The following is a 15,605-nucleotide window of genomic DNA, read 5'->3' on the forward strand; positions in this document are numbered from 1 at the left end:
ATGATATATATTACCATTAAACATGAAATATCGAAGAAAAACTCCAGTGAAAATGTACAAGTCCTCTACAGAAATACACAATATCAATAAATATCATAGGCATAAAGGACAACTATGTTCACGGATGGCAAGACCCAATTCCAATTGGGAAACATCAATTATCCCCAAGTTTCTCTGTGAACTCAATGCTATACCATTGGAAATCCAGCAAGTGGCTTGTGTTTGTGTGTATGTGTGAGAAAATTGACAGCTGATTCTAAAATTAGACATAAACAGGCTAAAAATAGCCCAGACAATTCTGAAGACTAATAATATTTCAGGATTTACATAACCACAAAACAAAACTGATTATGAGATTATATTCATTAAGACCGTGATCATGGCACAAAGATAGACAGATAAGGAAACAGAACAGAATGTTCTCCTGATATGATCGACATCTATACTGTCACTTGCTTTCTATACAACATGACACTGAAATGCATGTGCAGAGAGGAAAGCCTTTTTTTTCTTCAATAAATGGTGTTAGGTCAACTGAATATTCAGAAAGGGGAAAATTAATCCTGACCCCCGTCGTACCCCATTTACAAAAATAGTTCTAGATGAGTTTTTTAAATCTCTGAAATGTAAAATAAAGCTTCTAGAAGACCACCTGGAAGAATATATTTAAGAACCTGTAGTAAAAAAATATTTTTAATACAATACAGTAAGAACTCAGCAGGAAAGCTTGGGATTCTCTCTCTTCCTCTCCCTCTGCCCCTCCCCAGCTCACACACATGCTCTCTCTAAAAAACAAATAAACTTAAAAAAAAAAAAACTACAATAACACTCTAAGAAATATCTGCCAGAATGAGAAAACTCATTCTGTCAGCATGGACTGGAATGCCTAGAAGTCTCAATCTCTACTGGTGAGTACTCACTGTGGACATGTTTTGACTGGTACCTACAAAATGTGCATTTATGTATTCTCCATGATATAGCTCACCAGTATTACTCCAGGGCATATATTCAAAAGAAAAATCTACTCGTGTGCATCAAACACATATATGAGAGTGTTTATGTCATCATAATTCACAATATTCCCATGTTGTAAACAATCTAAGTGTCCAACATTAAAGAGGATAGAGGGGTGCCTGGGTGGCGCAGTCGGTTAAGCGTCCGACTTCAGCCAGGTCACAATCTCACGGTCCGTGAGTTCGAGCCCTGCGTCAGGCTCTGGGCTGATGGCTCGGAGCCTGGAGCCTGTTTCCGATTCTGTGTCTCCCTCTCTCTCTGCTCCTCCCCCGTTCATGCTCTGTCTCTCTCTGTCCCAAAAATAAATAAACGTTGAAAAAAAAATTAAAAAAAAAAGAGGATAGATTATCATTAAATCACAGAGTTATATTTGATAGCGATGTAAATGAATGCAACAGAATAACCACAACCATAATGTTGAATGAAATAATGCAGAAATGAAAAAATTCATTTTGTTTATTCCCATTTATGTTATTTCAAAAGCATACAAGGGGTGCCTAGCTGGCTTAGTCAGTAGAGTATGAAGCCCTTGATCTCAGGGTCATGAGTTCAAGCCCCACATTGAGTGTAGAGTTTACTTTAAAAAACAAAACAATCAGAGTGGCCAAAATGAACAAATCAGGAGACTATAGATGCTGGAGAGGATGTGGAGAAACGGGAACCCTCTTGCACTGTTGGTGGGAATGCAAATTGGTGCAGCCGCTCTGGAAAACAGTGTGGAGGTTCCTCAGAAAATTAAAAATAGACCTACCCTATGACCCAGCAATATCACTGCTAGGAATTTATCCAAGGGACACAGGAGTACTGATGCATAGGGGCACTTGTACCCCAATGTTCATAGCAGCACTCTCAACAATAGCCAAATTATGGAAAGAGCCTAAATGTCCACCAACTGATGAATGGATAAAGAAATTGTGGTTTATATACACAATGGAATACTACGTGGCAATGAGAAAAAATGAAATATGGCCTTTTGTAGCAACGTGGATGGAACTGGAGAGTGTGATGCTAAGTGAAATAAGCCATACAGAGAAAGACAGATACCATATGGTTTCACTCTTATGTGGATCCTGAGAAACTTAACAGGAACCCATGGGGGAGGGGAAGGAAAAAAAAAAAGAGGTTAGAGTGGGAGAGAGCCAAAGCATAAGAGACTGTTGAGAACTGAGAACAAACTAAGGGTTGATGGGGGGTGGGAGGGAGGAGAGGGTGGGTGATGGGTATTGAGGAGGGCACCTTTTGGGATGAGCACTGGGTGTTGTATGGAAACCAATTTGACAATAAATTTCATATATAAATTTAAAAAAATAAAAAACAAAACAAAACAAAACAAAACAAAACAATTGGTGCCCTGGGTGGCTCAGTGGGTTAAGCTGCCAATTTCGGCTCAGGTCACGATCTCACAGTTTGTGGGTTCAAGCGCTGCATCAGGCTGTGTGCTGACAGCTCAGAGCCTGGAGCCTGCTTTGGATTCTGTGTCTCCCTCTCTCACTGCTCCTCTCCTGCTTGCACTCTGCCTCTCTCTCACTCTCTCAAAAATAAATAAACATTAAAAAAAAACAAACCACAAAGGGCGCCTGGTTGGCTCAGTCGGTTTAAGCATCCAGCTTGGGCTCAGGTCATGATCTCACGGTTTGTGAGTTCAAACCCGGTGTCTGGCTCTGCACTTGGCGTGCAGAGCCTGCTTGGGATTCTTTCTCTTTCTCCTTTGTCTGCATCTTCCCTGCTCTCTCTCTCTCTCTCTCAAAAATAAATAAATAAACTAAAAACAAAACAAAAAAAGCATAATACTATCAATATTATTTAGGATGTCGGTTACTTTGGGGAACCACAGTAGATACTGGGATAGGTACACACATGGAGGGCTGCATAGGAGGACCCCATCCCAGAACTAAACAGAATTGTGAGATGTTCTACTCGCAGTTTCCGCTGGCAGTATTCCACCTCTTGGTCTGTTTTTTTTTTTTTTTTTTTTTTTTTTAAGTAGGCTCCAAACCCTACTTGGGGCTTGAACTCATGACCCTGAAATTAGGGTCACACATTCTATCGACTGCACCAGGCAGGCGCCCCTCCACCTCTTGATCTTGGAGGTCGTTTATGCAGGAGAGTTTCTCTGTAAAAATCCGCCAAGCTATCTACTTCCACTTTTTCATTTTTCTGTATGTGCATTACACTTCAATAAAAATGTTCAATTTTAGGGGCACCTGGACGGCTCAGTCAGTTAAGTATTCGACCTGATTTCGGCTCAGGTCATGATCTCATGGTTTGTGGGATTGATCCCTCCTCCGGCTCTACACTGACAGCACAGAGCCTGCTTGGGATTCTCTCTCTCCCTCTCTCTCTGCTCCTCCTCTGCCTGTTCTCTCTCTCTCTCTCTCAGAATAAATAACAAAATATTAGAAAAAGTTGAGAATAAGGCGAATGAAATAGAAGAGATAGGAATCCATACAAATGATCTCATCCCGTGTTGGAAACTCCTCTTACATCAGACACAGACATTTGCACAACCCACTCACCCACCCTCTCCACCTCCTTCCCTCCAGGTATCCCCTCTGTGTCAGTCCAAAGATACATTCCTTAGGAAACTTTCTCTTTACTGGTTTTTTTCCCTATCAATGATTCCCCTTCCTTATGAAAAACATTCCTTCCTTCACTGCTTTTCTCAGAGCTACAATTTTTTTTTCAACGTTTATTTATTTTTGGGACAGAGAGAGACAGAGCATGAACGGGGGAGGGGCAGAGAGAGAGGGAGACACAGAATCGGAAACAGGCTCCAGGCTCCAAGCCGGCAGCCCAGAGCCCGACGCGGGGCTCGAACTCACGGACCGCGAGATCGTGACCTGGATGAAGTCGGACGCTTAACCGACTGCACCACCCAGGCGCCCCTCTATTTCTGATTCCTGTTCTCTTCCACCCAAGGTAGGATCCAGCAGAGATGAAACTGAGTTTGCATTTCTCCATATTGATTTCTGGCTACAAATCACATTATCTGGGTAACTGTAGCCACACCATTGGGATGCTGAATGAATGAAAGATTTAATTCTACGTCCATATTAGTGCTCTATTTTTGTGTCCTCCCATTTTATGGATAGTTAAAATTTCAAAGACTTGTATTTTTATATTTTTTAAAAAGTTTACTTATTTATTTTGAGAGAGACAGAGACAGTGCAGGTGAGGGAGGGGCAGAGAGAGGGGAAGAGAGAGAGAATCCCAAGCAGGCTCTGTGCTGCCAGCTCAGAGCTCAATCTCACAAAACCTTGAGATCATCACCGGAAAGGAAGTCGGACGCTTAACCGACCAGGCAACCAGTCCGACCAGTCGGACGCTTAGCCACCAGGCGACCCCCCCCCAAATTTGTATTTTTTTAAAACAGCAAATTTCACACCACAAATTCAGAAAATGAGTGGTAGGGTTGGTATGTGGGCACACAAAGACCTGATTAATTTCTGTTCGTTGATGCCATTTTGTGCTTTTGTGTCAAGCTCTAATCAGACTAGCCACCCTGATCCTGTCAGTTAATGAGGCCAAGAGGATTCTGGGGAAAACCCCATAGAACGTGAATACATTCTTGTCTTTTCTTAATCCGTTTATCACAAAGCTTCTAGTCAACTTTTATTAAATGCCCATATGCTCAGGTCACACTCCACCTGACTCCTTCTATGCCTACCTGTTGCATTCAGGAAAAGTACCAAGTCTTTCCTGGTCTCAGGAGGCCTTGCCTGGGCCATCTCACCCTCCAGCCCCACCTTAGGTGTGGTGGCTGGTTCTCTGTACCCAGGTACACTGGCCTCCCTCCCTCTCTCTTATTTTTCCTGTAGAATCCATGCCCCCTTCTTCTTCTGGGCCTCCCCACAAGTTTCATTTCTGGATTATCCCAGGCACACACGGACCACACGCTCACACTTGTAGACATGCACTCAATCCTGCACAGACACAGCTGTGGAACACTACCATGGCTAAGACTTTGGAATTAAAACCCTGACTGCCATGTTAAAAGTTCTCATCATAAGAGAAAAAATTGACACTATGGAAGGGGATGGATGTTAACAAGACTTATTGTGGTGATCATTTTGCAGTGTATGCAAATATAGAATCATATGTTGTACACCTGAAACTAACATAATGTTATACATCAATTATATCTCAAAACAAAACAAACTCCAGCCTGCCAGGGGTCTTTTTTTTTTTTTTTTTGTGTTTTTTTTTTTTGAGAGAGAGAGAGAGAGAGAGAGAGAGAGAGAGAGAGAGAGAGACAAAGCATGAGCGGTGGGGAGGGGCAGACAGAGAGGGAAACACAGAATCCGGAGCAGGCTCCAGGCTCTGAGCTGTCAGCACAGAGGGGCTTCAATTCACAAACCGGGAGATCATGACCTGAGCTGAAGTCAGATGCTTAACTGACTGAGCCACCCAGGTGCTCATCCTGCCAGGGTTCTTAATCTGGAATCAGGCATTTACAAGCTGTGTGACCCCAGACATATTACCCATCAGGTTCTCGTCTGTGTCATGAGGACTCTGATCTCTGATAATACCCAGCACCCAGACTTGCCACGGGAGCTAAAAGAGTTAATACATAATAGAGCATTTGCTGGCATATGATAAGCACTCAGTAAAAGTCTGCTAAATACCTAGTACCCACCCTTTACTTTTTTTTTTTTAATTTTTTTTTCAACATTTATTTATTTTTGGGACAGAGAGAGACAGAGCATGAACGGGGGAGGGGCAGAGAGAGAGGGAGACACAGAATCGGAAACAGGCTCCAGGCTCTGAGCCATCAGCCCAGAGCCTGACGCGGGGCTCGAACTCACGGACTGCGAGATCGTGACCTGGCTGAAGTCGGACGCTTAACCAACTGCGCCACCCAGCCGCCCCGACTTTTTTTTTAAGTAGGTGCCACGCCCAGTGCGGAGCCCAACTCAGGGCTCAGACTCGTGACCCTGAGATCAAGACCTGAGCGGAGATCAAGAGGTGGCCACTTAACTGACTGAGCCACCCAGGCACCCTAGGACACCCATCCTTTAAATTTCAGCTCCAACCTATTCATCCCAATCTGCTGTGAGCCAACACGTTCACAAGATGCAATAAAAGTAAATTACCAAGAAACATAAAATTAACAAGATAACAGAGCCACACAAAAAGACTTTCCCACGAGGGGCGCCTGGGTGGCTCCCCGTCGGTTAAGCATCCAATTCTCGATTTTGGTGCAGGTCATGATCTCAAGATTTGTGGGTTCGAGCCCCTCAGCAGGCTCTGCACTGACAGCATGGAGCCTACTTGGGATTCTCTCTCTCCCAGTCTCTCTCTCTCTCTCTCTCTCTCTCTCTCTCTGCCCTTCCCCCGCTCATGCTTGAGCTCTTCCTCTCTCTCTCTCAAAAATAAATAAACTTAAAAAAAAAAAAAAAGACTTTCCCAGGAGAAGTCTCCTGCAATCCACCCAGGTTTTTTTTTTTTTTTTATTGTTTATTTTTGAGAGCGAAAGAGACAGAGCACGAGTGGGGGAGGGGCAGAGAGAGAGATACACACAGACAGACAGACAGACAGAATCCGAAGCAGCTCCAGACTCTGAGCTGTCAGCACAGAACCCGACATGGGGCTCGAACTCAGTCAACCACAAGATCATGACCTGAGCCGAAGTCACATGCCCAACCGACTGAGCCACCCAGGCGCCCCAATCCACCCAGGTTTTTACACAGAACTGTTGAAACAATAGACCATCCCTCACACTTGAGGGACCCCCATAACTTTGCACCTAGGAATGTTCCCCCCAGCCCCCAAGCTATGCCTACGTACACCTACGTGCACACACACACACACACAAAATCAGAAAATTTCCTTCTGTTCTGAAAACTCACCTCAGGAAGACTGAACTTCAAACCGGGCGAGCCTGGGCTAAACGCTGAGTTGCAGTGTGACTCACACTCTGCACAGGGCCCATCTGACGGGCCTTCCGGAGGCTCCTCCCTCTTATAGGGTCTGGGGTCAGTGATGCATTTACAGATGTGATTGGATAAAATCTGCCTGCCGATGGAATCCCGCCCCAGCTCCAGCTCTCTGATACGTTATTAGGTTACACCCCTGGGGCTGGGACAACCAGCCACAATCAAATCCTAGTATTTCTGCAGTGAAATGTAACAACACACACTGAGTGGGGAATGCAAAGATTAACGTTAGTCTCACATAAATTCCCGCCAAGTTTTGTCTTAAGCGAGTCTCACACAAAGTTGCTGATGCTTTCTAATTGTCTAGATTTGTGGACTGCAAGTGTGGCAGAGAACAAGGTTAATGTTCTCTCTTCCTGTGTCAATCCCAGGCAGTGAGTCGGAGGGTGGCCCAGGACCCCAGAGGAGAGCAAAAAGACCACAGGGACTGAAACAAACATTATTTTAGCGGGAAGGGAGCTGGGTTCTTATTTTATGTTGAGAAAGCACAGCATGGCTGAGACTCACTGTCAGAGAGGGCGGAGTTAACAATAGTGACAGGCCCCTCGTTTGAAATGTGGCTGGGAAGGGCACCGTGTACCCACTGGGGGGCAGGGGGAGGGGAGAGTGGCAGCAATAGATTTTGGGAAACTGGGCTCTTCTGTGTCCCAACTCTTTGTAGAGGAAGCGACTACCCCGTACAAGATGAGAGACACTCGGGGAAGCAGATGGAATGGATTTTTGACAGAAGGTACCTGTCAGGCAGTCCAAACATCGTCCGTCTGTCCTCCACTTTCAAGTCATTTCCAGAGTCAAACCACTTCGACTGCTGCACAGCCCCCATCATGCCTCACTGGCGGGGATCGGCTCCTGTCTGGCCTCCTCTCCACCTGCCAGTTTTCTCTCCTCAAAGCAGCTGTTCCGGGGACCCTCTATAACCACCTGACCATGTCCCCCCTCTGCTGAAGCTCCCCGATGGCTTCCAGAATCAATCTGCCAGGGTACAGACTGCCCTCGGTGAAGGTAAAAGACCTCCCCACGCCCCAACATGTCACAGACCCACCGTTTCACAAAATGCAAGAAAAATGAATTAACAGAAATGCGAAACCAACACGAAAACAAAGGCACACGAAATACAGGGGCTTTTATGTCATCAGATTCAACAGACAGAAAACATGTGTCACCTCGCCCTGAGTTTATACACTTACTCTTTGCGTAGACAGGAGCCCAAGACAGGAGCCAGTGTGGAGGATGGCGGCACCCTCAGACCGCATTCTGAGGGTCACGGACACAGTGTGACTGGCGTCCTGACAGTGGCCTGGAGACCCTGTCGCTCTGGCTCCAGTGGCCTGTCTGCCCCTTTGCTCGCCCTGCCAAAGCCTCTCAGGCCCCCACAGTTCCAGGACCTGGTGGCCTCACTCCCACGGTGGGTCATTGTCCCCTCCCTCTGCTCCTTGGGAGAGGGACCCACAGCTCTCCGCTCTTCTCTCCTAGGCTGCGCTGGACACGTTTCCTCGCGTCTCAGGACCCCCTCCCACCAGGCGGTCTTTGGTCACCCCTCTGCTTCAGTTTTCTCCATAGCAACGATCTCCAGCAGACAAACTATACTCTTCCCACTTGTCTTCTTATCTGTCACTCTGGAATTGAACCAACTCACAAACAGAATTTTTTTTTTCCTGCACTGCATCTGAGTGGTTTATGTAGAGCTGGACACTTGTAAGTTCTCATTAATTATGCATCTGTTTGAAATGAATATTCCAGGTGAGAGAGGGTGTGAGCTAAACTGACCCAGCAGCTGCAGGGAGAACAGAGTCAAATGAACCACAGAAGGGTTTATGGAGCAGACACGTCAAGACAGCCTCAGGGGCCAGGAGACGTGGGGACCTTGCAAGGGCTGCTGCCCTCCCCCCAAATCGAGGTAGAGAAATGAGAAGTTAGAGGGAAGCACAGAGAACAGCAACTTTCAGAGTCCTGTTCCACAACATGGGGAGATCAAGCACAGAGCTGCAGGGATGACGAGTTAAAGAAAAGCATTTTTGGGGTGCCTGGGTTAATGAAATCAACAATATATATTAAATAAGGTGTCTTTAGGGGCGCCTGTGGGGCTCAGTCAGTTAAGCATCTGACTTCACCTCAAATCATGATCTCACGATTCATGGGTTCAAGCCCCACATTGGGCTCTGCGCTGACAGCATGGAGCCTGCTTGGGATTCTCTCTCTCCCTCTCTCTCTCTGCCCCTCCCCTGCTCTCTCTCTCTCTCAAAAATAAACATTAAAAAAAAAAAAAGAAACAAAAGTGGTTTCCTTTCCCACCTTCATGGCCTCGGGATAGCCATTACCTTCCTGTACCAGCTTCCCTCTGTGGTGCTGGAATAGGCACTGATACCAGGCAAGAGGATTTAAGGAGCCGTCAGTCAGGCTGGCCAGCTGTCCCTGTGCTGTTGTCCATCCTCTCTCATTCCCCTAACCTTTGGGATGACAATTTGGATGATGCCTCCACCCTGGCCGGGTTGAGATGCAAACTCCTGGTTGCCTAGTGTAGCGGGAGCTGGGCTCCCTTCCCTGGCCCCCTCCCCTTGTTTCGTACTCCCTGCATCAGCACATGGACCTTGGCCTTTCCTCCAGACACACGTGAGACAGGGCAACGCACACATCCTGGGAAAAGTAATTAGATATGGAAAAATCACAAAAATCACAAAGATCGTAGTCAACGACATATGACATCCAGAAAACAGTGATGGAAGAGAAGTACAAAGAAATTCAATTAAGAAGGTAAAATAATCAAGGAGATGAGGAAAGACAAAGGCCACAGGAAGAAGATATGCTAACAAAAATTGGGAAAATATCAATCATGGAAAATGTTTATAAAGATAGGACTGGGTAGAATAAATAGGAGAATGAAATATTGAAAGAATTAGTGAGTCAGATGACAGACTGAAGATGACATCTGAAAGACAAAGGATCCAAGAATGCAGTAGGAAGCATAAAAGAGCTGAGGTCGTGACCCGCCTGTAGGCAAGGATATTCTTCTGCTTCATGTTTCTGAAACTGTGACTAACACATAATGCCACTAAACATCATTATCGAATACATAAAGAAAATGAACGTAGGGTATCAAGATCTAGATACAAGTACAGTATGCTTGGTTTCCGAGCATAATTCGTTCTGGAAACACGCTTGTAATCCAAAGCACCCAAATGTCAAAGCGAATCTCAAGAACCATCAGCGCAGTTGTGATCATGTAATGTTCAGTGTCATGGACTACTCGAATTGCAGGACATCACTCGTTTATCAAGTTAGAATTTCTTAGACATGTTGGCTCATCTTGTGGAACATTTGCAGGACAAGTTACTTGCAATCCAAGGTTTTCCTGTAGTCCCCAAAGAGGGGAAATCTATGTGATGACCCAGCAGGAGATGCATGGGTGGCAGCTTCAGCGGCCTCAGTCAGGCATGGACATGAGATCCTGAAGTTACTGGGCTCTGAGGCATGTGACAGGAGGTGGCAGGTGAAGTTCAGGGATGAGGCAGGAAGATACACAGAGGGGTAAGTCAAGGGACAAGGAGAAGGATGCACAGGTGACCATTGTTGGGGGAACCAACAATGTGACTGGAGGGCAGATGTATGGAGGCTGGTAGGAGCTTTGAAGAAAGGCCAGAATTTCCTTACCAGGAAATGGTGAAGCTCATTTAAAGTGAAGCAGACGGGGCAGGGTCTGGGACAGGACAGGTGGGAAAAGGAGATTGATTCTTCAGTCAATTTGGCTCTTTATCCTCTTATCTCCTTCCAGTTCACATGTGAAGAGGGGTAAGGTGGGCAAGTAGCTAAGTGCTTGACTCGGGACAGACCAAGACTCTAAATCATCTAAGCTGTGCCCATTACCAACTGGCTGACCTTGGTCATGTCCACTGTCCCCAGGCTTCAGGATTCATGTCTGCAGAAGTGGAAAAATGGGCATTAAACTGTACAGCACAGAAAGGGAAGCAGACACTAAATAACAGATGATATTATGGGGCCCAGTAAAGATCCCATCCAGGTGCAAAGATGAGGAAAAATTCCTGGCAAAGAGAAAAGCATGTACATGACCCTGAGGCTAGTGAGAGCTTGGCTTGGTGGTGGAATCAGGTGAAGGCCAGTAGGGCCAGTAAAGGAAGAGAGTGATGGATGGAGGGATGAGGGGAAAGGGGCAGATAAACATGGTTTTGTAGGCTATGACTAGAAATTTGGATTTTATTCTGACTATTCTGGGAAGTTGTGGGAGGGATTCAGCAAGACAAACACATGATTTTTTTAAATGTTTTATTTTGAAATAATTATAGATTCACGAGAAGTCGCAAACACAGTGCAGAGTACCTTTTGCTTAGTTTCCCCCTGGTAACATCTGACATGATCTTTATGTCAAACCCAGGAACTGGACATTGGTTCAATCTTCAGACCTTTTTCAGAGTTATCATTTTACATGTGTGTGTGTGTGTGTGTGTATGTGTGTGTGTGTGTGTTTCTGTGTGATTTTATCACATGGGTAGATTCGTGTAACTACAACCACAATCAAGACCCAGAACATTTTTTTTGGAAGAAGGTCAAAAGGTGATGTTTAGCTCCCAAATGGTGATGGGGCAGGTCAAATTAAGAGAAGTCTGAGGTGGAGCAAATATGCCTACAGAAGTGAGGCGTATTTGGAAAAATGGTCCTTGGGGCTACAATCTTGGTCTTAGCATTTGACCTGAGAACCAAGAATTTCTATGCTGTCAGGAAGCATTTTGGTTGGGACATTATAGTGACCATCCTGACTAGTTGGGAGTTGTTTCTTTTCTTTTCTTTTTTTTTTTTTTTTTACATTTATTTATTTATTTTTGTGAGAGAGAGAGAGAGCAAGCAATCACAAGTGTACAAGTGGGAGGGAGGGAGGGAGGGAGAGAGAGAGAGAGAGAGAGAATCCCAAGCAGGATCCATGCTGTCAGTGTAGAGCCTGACACAGAGCATGACTTAAGCCAAAATCAAGTTGGACACTTAACCAACTGAGCCATCCAGGCGTCCTTGGAGTTAGTTTTTAAAGGGAAGGCCAGGAGAACAATTGAGGTTTAGATTTGGAAATGTGTCCAGCCAAATAGGTCAACAGGTTGTGGATAGTGCTATTGGCAAAGTTTCTTTAAGATCATCTGAATAGGCTTCAACATGGCCAGGCAGTTGAGAGGGAAACTTATGACATGTCCTGCTATACAGAATTTTGCCAGTGTGATGGGAACAAAATTATGGTGCTAACTAATGGTTGGCTATGGCAGTGGTGTTTAAAAGGCCATTTAACTATGGACGTCAGTGTGCCAAAATATAGCTAGATGGCTGTTGCATTGCCAGATGGAGTCTGCTCATGGCCTGCAGTGTTCCAGGGACATGCTATTATGTATCCCAAGTAGGTATAGCCAAACTATGAGAAGCCAGAAGGCCGGGCAATAGCATTTGTTCTGTGCGAGTGCTATAATTAAAGGCATTGAGAGCACACGGACCACATTGGCTTAGTGTGGACTGGGTGACTGTGTGGTTGGAGGGAACCTGCATTCCTTAGTGGAATTTCTTGTCAGGTAAGTCCAGTTTTAGTCTTTCTCGGCCACTCTGCTATTCACACTGTTGTGGGTATAAGTCCTGGAGCCATGATCTCTCTACTTTGAGTGAGATTATCACAGGCATTAGAAATTAAGTATCCTCTATAGCCAGGAATATTTGGCAAAGCTTGTGGTGTAGGCTAAGCAAATCAACATTTATCAAGGTACCAAATAACTCTGACAGATAGCCAGAGGGGCATTTGATGGTGAGATGATCATTTGTCACAATAAAAACTCGAGCCTTGACCTGGCCTACATCCCAATCAGGGTTGGGGCGAGACCGACAAGGACGGATGAAAGAAGAGGAACAAGGAATGCCTAAAGGCATTCCTAGGTTTCACTAGGTTTGGCTTGAGACTGATCCAAACTGACAAAATTGGGAGTTGCCTTATAACTATGTCAGGAAGAGAGTGGCTCTTAGGCACACTAGATGAATTCAGGACTTCCACTGAGGTGGCATGACCCTGAACTTTACGGGGGAAGGCAACAGCCCATCTACTTCTGTAAGTGCAACAATGATTATTTGCATGTCCTGTGTGTCTAGTATGCTCCCTCACAGGAGCAGGTCGTCAGTGTAGTGCTATAAATGGGTGCCTGGGGACAGCCGAGTCCAATTAGAGTTCTGCCAGTATTGGTGATGTGTGATGGTTGAACTTCTAAGATATCCCATGGGCAACTGAGTAAAGGTGTATTGTGCTCCTTTGAAAGTGATTAACTGTTGAATTCACCTTTCTGGGTGGATGTGATTGAAAGGTTGTTGAAATAGACACTGAATAGGATATATAGAACGGCAAAACATTTGCCAGTGGACAACTGAATGGCTTCATTCATTTCAATTACGTGAGTATAGGGGCTTTAATGGATGGGACCACGGTAGCAGTAACCTACCATGAGCTGCCATTCCTCTGATCATTCTTTTTTTTTTACAGTAGGCTTCATGCCCAGTGCTGAGTCCGATGCAGGGCTTGAACTCATGACCCTGAGATCAAGACCTGAGTGGAGATCAAATCAGATGTTTAACTGACTAAGCCACCCAGATGCCCTACCTTTGAGGATTCTTTTATAATTTATAATTTATTATTTTTTAACATTTATTCATTTTTGAGAGACAGAGAGAGACAGAGTGTGAGTGCGGGAGGGTCAGAGAGAGATGGAGACACAAAATCTGAAACAGGCTCCAAGCTCTGAGCTGTCAGCACAGAGCCTGACATGGGGCTCAAAGCCACGAACCGTGAGATCATGACCTGAGCCGAAGTCAGACATTTAACCAACTGAGCCACCCAGGCGCCCCTGAACTACACTTTAAACAGGCTTTTTTTTTTTTTTTTTGGTGTGAATTATATCTGAATTTATTTTTATTAATTAAAACAAAGTTAATGTTTAGTTTGAGAGAGAGAGAGCAGGAGAGGGGCAGAGAGAGAGAGACAGAGAGAGAATCTGAAGGAGGCTCCAGGCTGTCAGCACAGAGCCTGATGCGGGGCCCAAACCCACATACTGCAAGATCATGACCAAGCTGAAGTTAGACGCCTAACTGACTGAGCCACCCAGGAGCCCCTTTTTAACGTTTATTTTTGGAGAGAGAGAGAGAGAGGACGAACTAGTGAGCATGAGTGGGGAAGGGGCAGACAGCGAGGGAGACCGAGGATTTAAAGCAGGTTCTGCGCTGACAGCACAGAGCCCAATGTGGGTCTCAAACTCACAAACCCTGAGATCATGACCTGAGCCAAAGTCAGACCCTCTCCGACTGAGCTACCCTGCTCCCCCCACCCCTGAGGACTCTTAAGTATCTACTGTGCTTTCTCAGATGTAAACAAAATTGGTTACTTCCTACTCCAAGTCAATGAACCGTATCTAATTTGTATATTAAACATATTTTTTGATAGATCTTCAAAATGATTTCTGGCCCCTTACCAGTTTATTTTCTCTTATTTAGTTGATTCAATTGTTGTTTTGCCTATTGACTCTTGTCTACCCCTTCCTTTCGTTATTTCATCTTTGAACTTACTTTAAAATTTTCATTCAAATACATGAGGATCATCACACAAATACATTTCACCCCTGCCAGATGCCTGCAGAGAGCCGTGATTATAGCTAGAAAGATCTGTTCCCTGAGCTCCACCCCTGTGCCGGAGGTAAGGGGACAACAGACTATTATCTTCTCCAAACATCAGTGCTACTTGTACTTCTTCTTGTTACAAAACATACCAAATATAGACAACTGAAACGTGAGAGACTGCAATAAACCTTAAGTTTATATGCACCGTAAAACTTTAGAAATTAGGGGCTAAGGTCTGCTCCTCAGTTAAATATGGGTGATAATATCGAGAATGTGGGGAGCATAGGAACACTTAAAACTACAAACATTTCCTCTGAATGTTTTCAAAAAATTTGTTGAAATTCTCCAATCATTTTATAGAACCCGAAGCTGAGAATTACATTGGATTAGTTTTTCTGTCAACAAGAACATACAAACTTCCAGAGGGTTTAGAATAAAAACAGGCTTTGACCCTGAAATAAACCGTTGGCAAATTGCATCTCAACTGTTAATTTGCATTCTTTCTGATCCTTTGTGAGAAAACATTTTCAAAGTTTGAATTTTTTCCAAGAATTTCCTGTACTTCAAATATCTTTCCTGCTTTGTTTTGTTTCTTGAACAACTGAAGTATCTAACTGCACTATTGTCAATATGATACATCTTCTGTTATGTTTCCAATGAAATGTTTGGTTTTAGGGATGTTAAGCATGTATCAAAACATTAAAGTATACTCTGAACTATGTGCGGGTTTTTGTGTTGCCAATAACACCTCTATTAAACAAGTCTTCCAAACCTGTCGCTTCCTAAATCGTTTTACTGTGTTTTATTATCATCATCAGTGCTCTACAGGTTACATGCGGCCGCTGGCTCAGGATGGTGGAAACAATGCTGCGCCTCTAGCAACTCTCCCCGACTGTGCTCGGTGACATCACACTGGCAGTCTGAAATCAGCCACAGTGGGAGTACTTACCCCAGAGAACTTGAAAGACACTGCGAACCAGGACTACGCTGTATTATTGAAAGCCTAGATTGAAGGATATG

General features: G+C 44.7%; 1 protein-coding gene across 2 annotated transcripts in view; it reads right to left on the bottom strand.

Moving 5' to 3' along the window:
- LOC121023457 (zinc finger protein 304-like) overlaps positions 1-15,605 on the bottom strand; it is a 498,588-nt gene that overhangs the window by 85,768 nt on the left and 397,215 nt on the right. The window lies entirely within an intron of this gene.

Source organism: Herpailurus yagouaroundi, unplaced genomic scaffold (genome assembly GCF_014898765.1).
Source record: "Herpailurus yagouaroundi ecotype Mexico unplaced genomic scaffold, PumYag 557, whole genome shotgun sequence".
Classification (NCBI taxonomy): domain Eukaryota; kingdom Metazoa; phylum Chordata; class Mammalia; order Carnivora; family Felidae; genus Herpailurus; species Herpailurus yagouaroundi.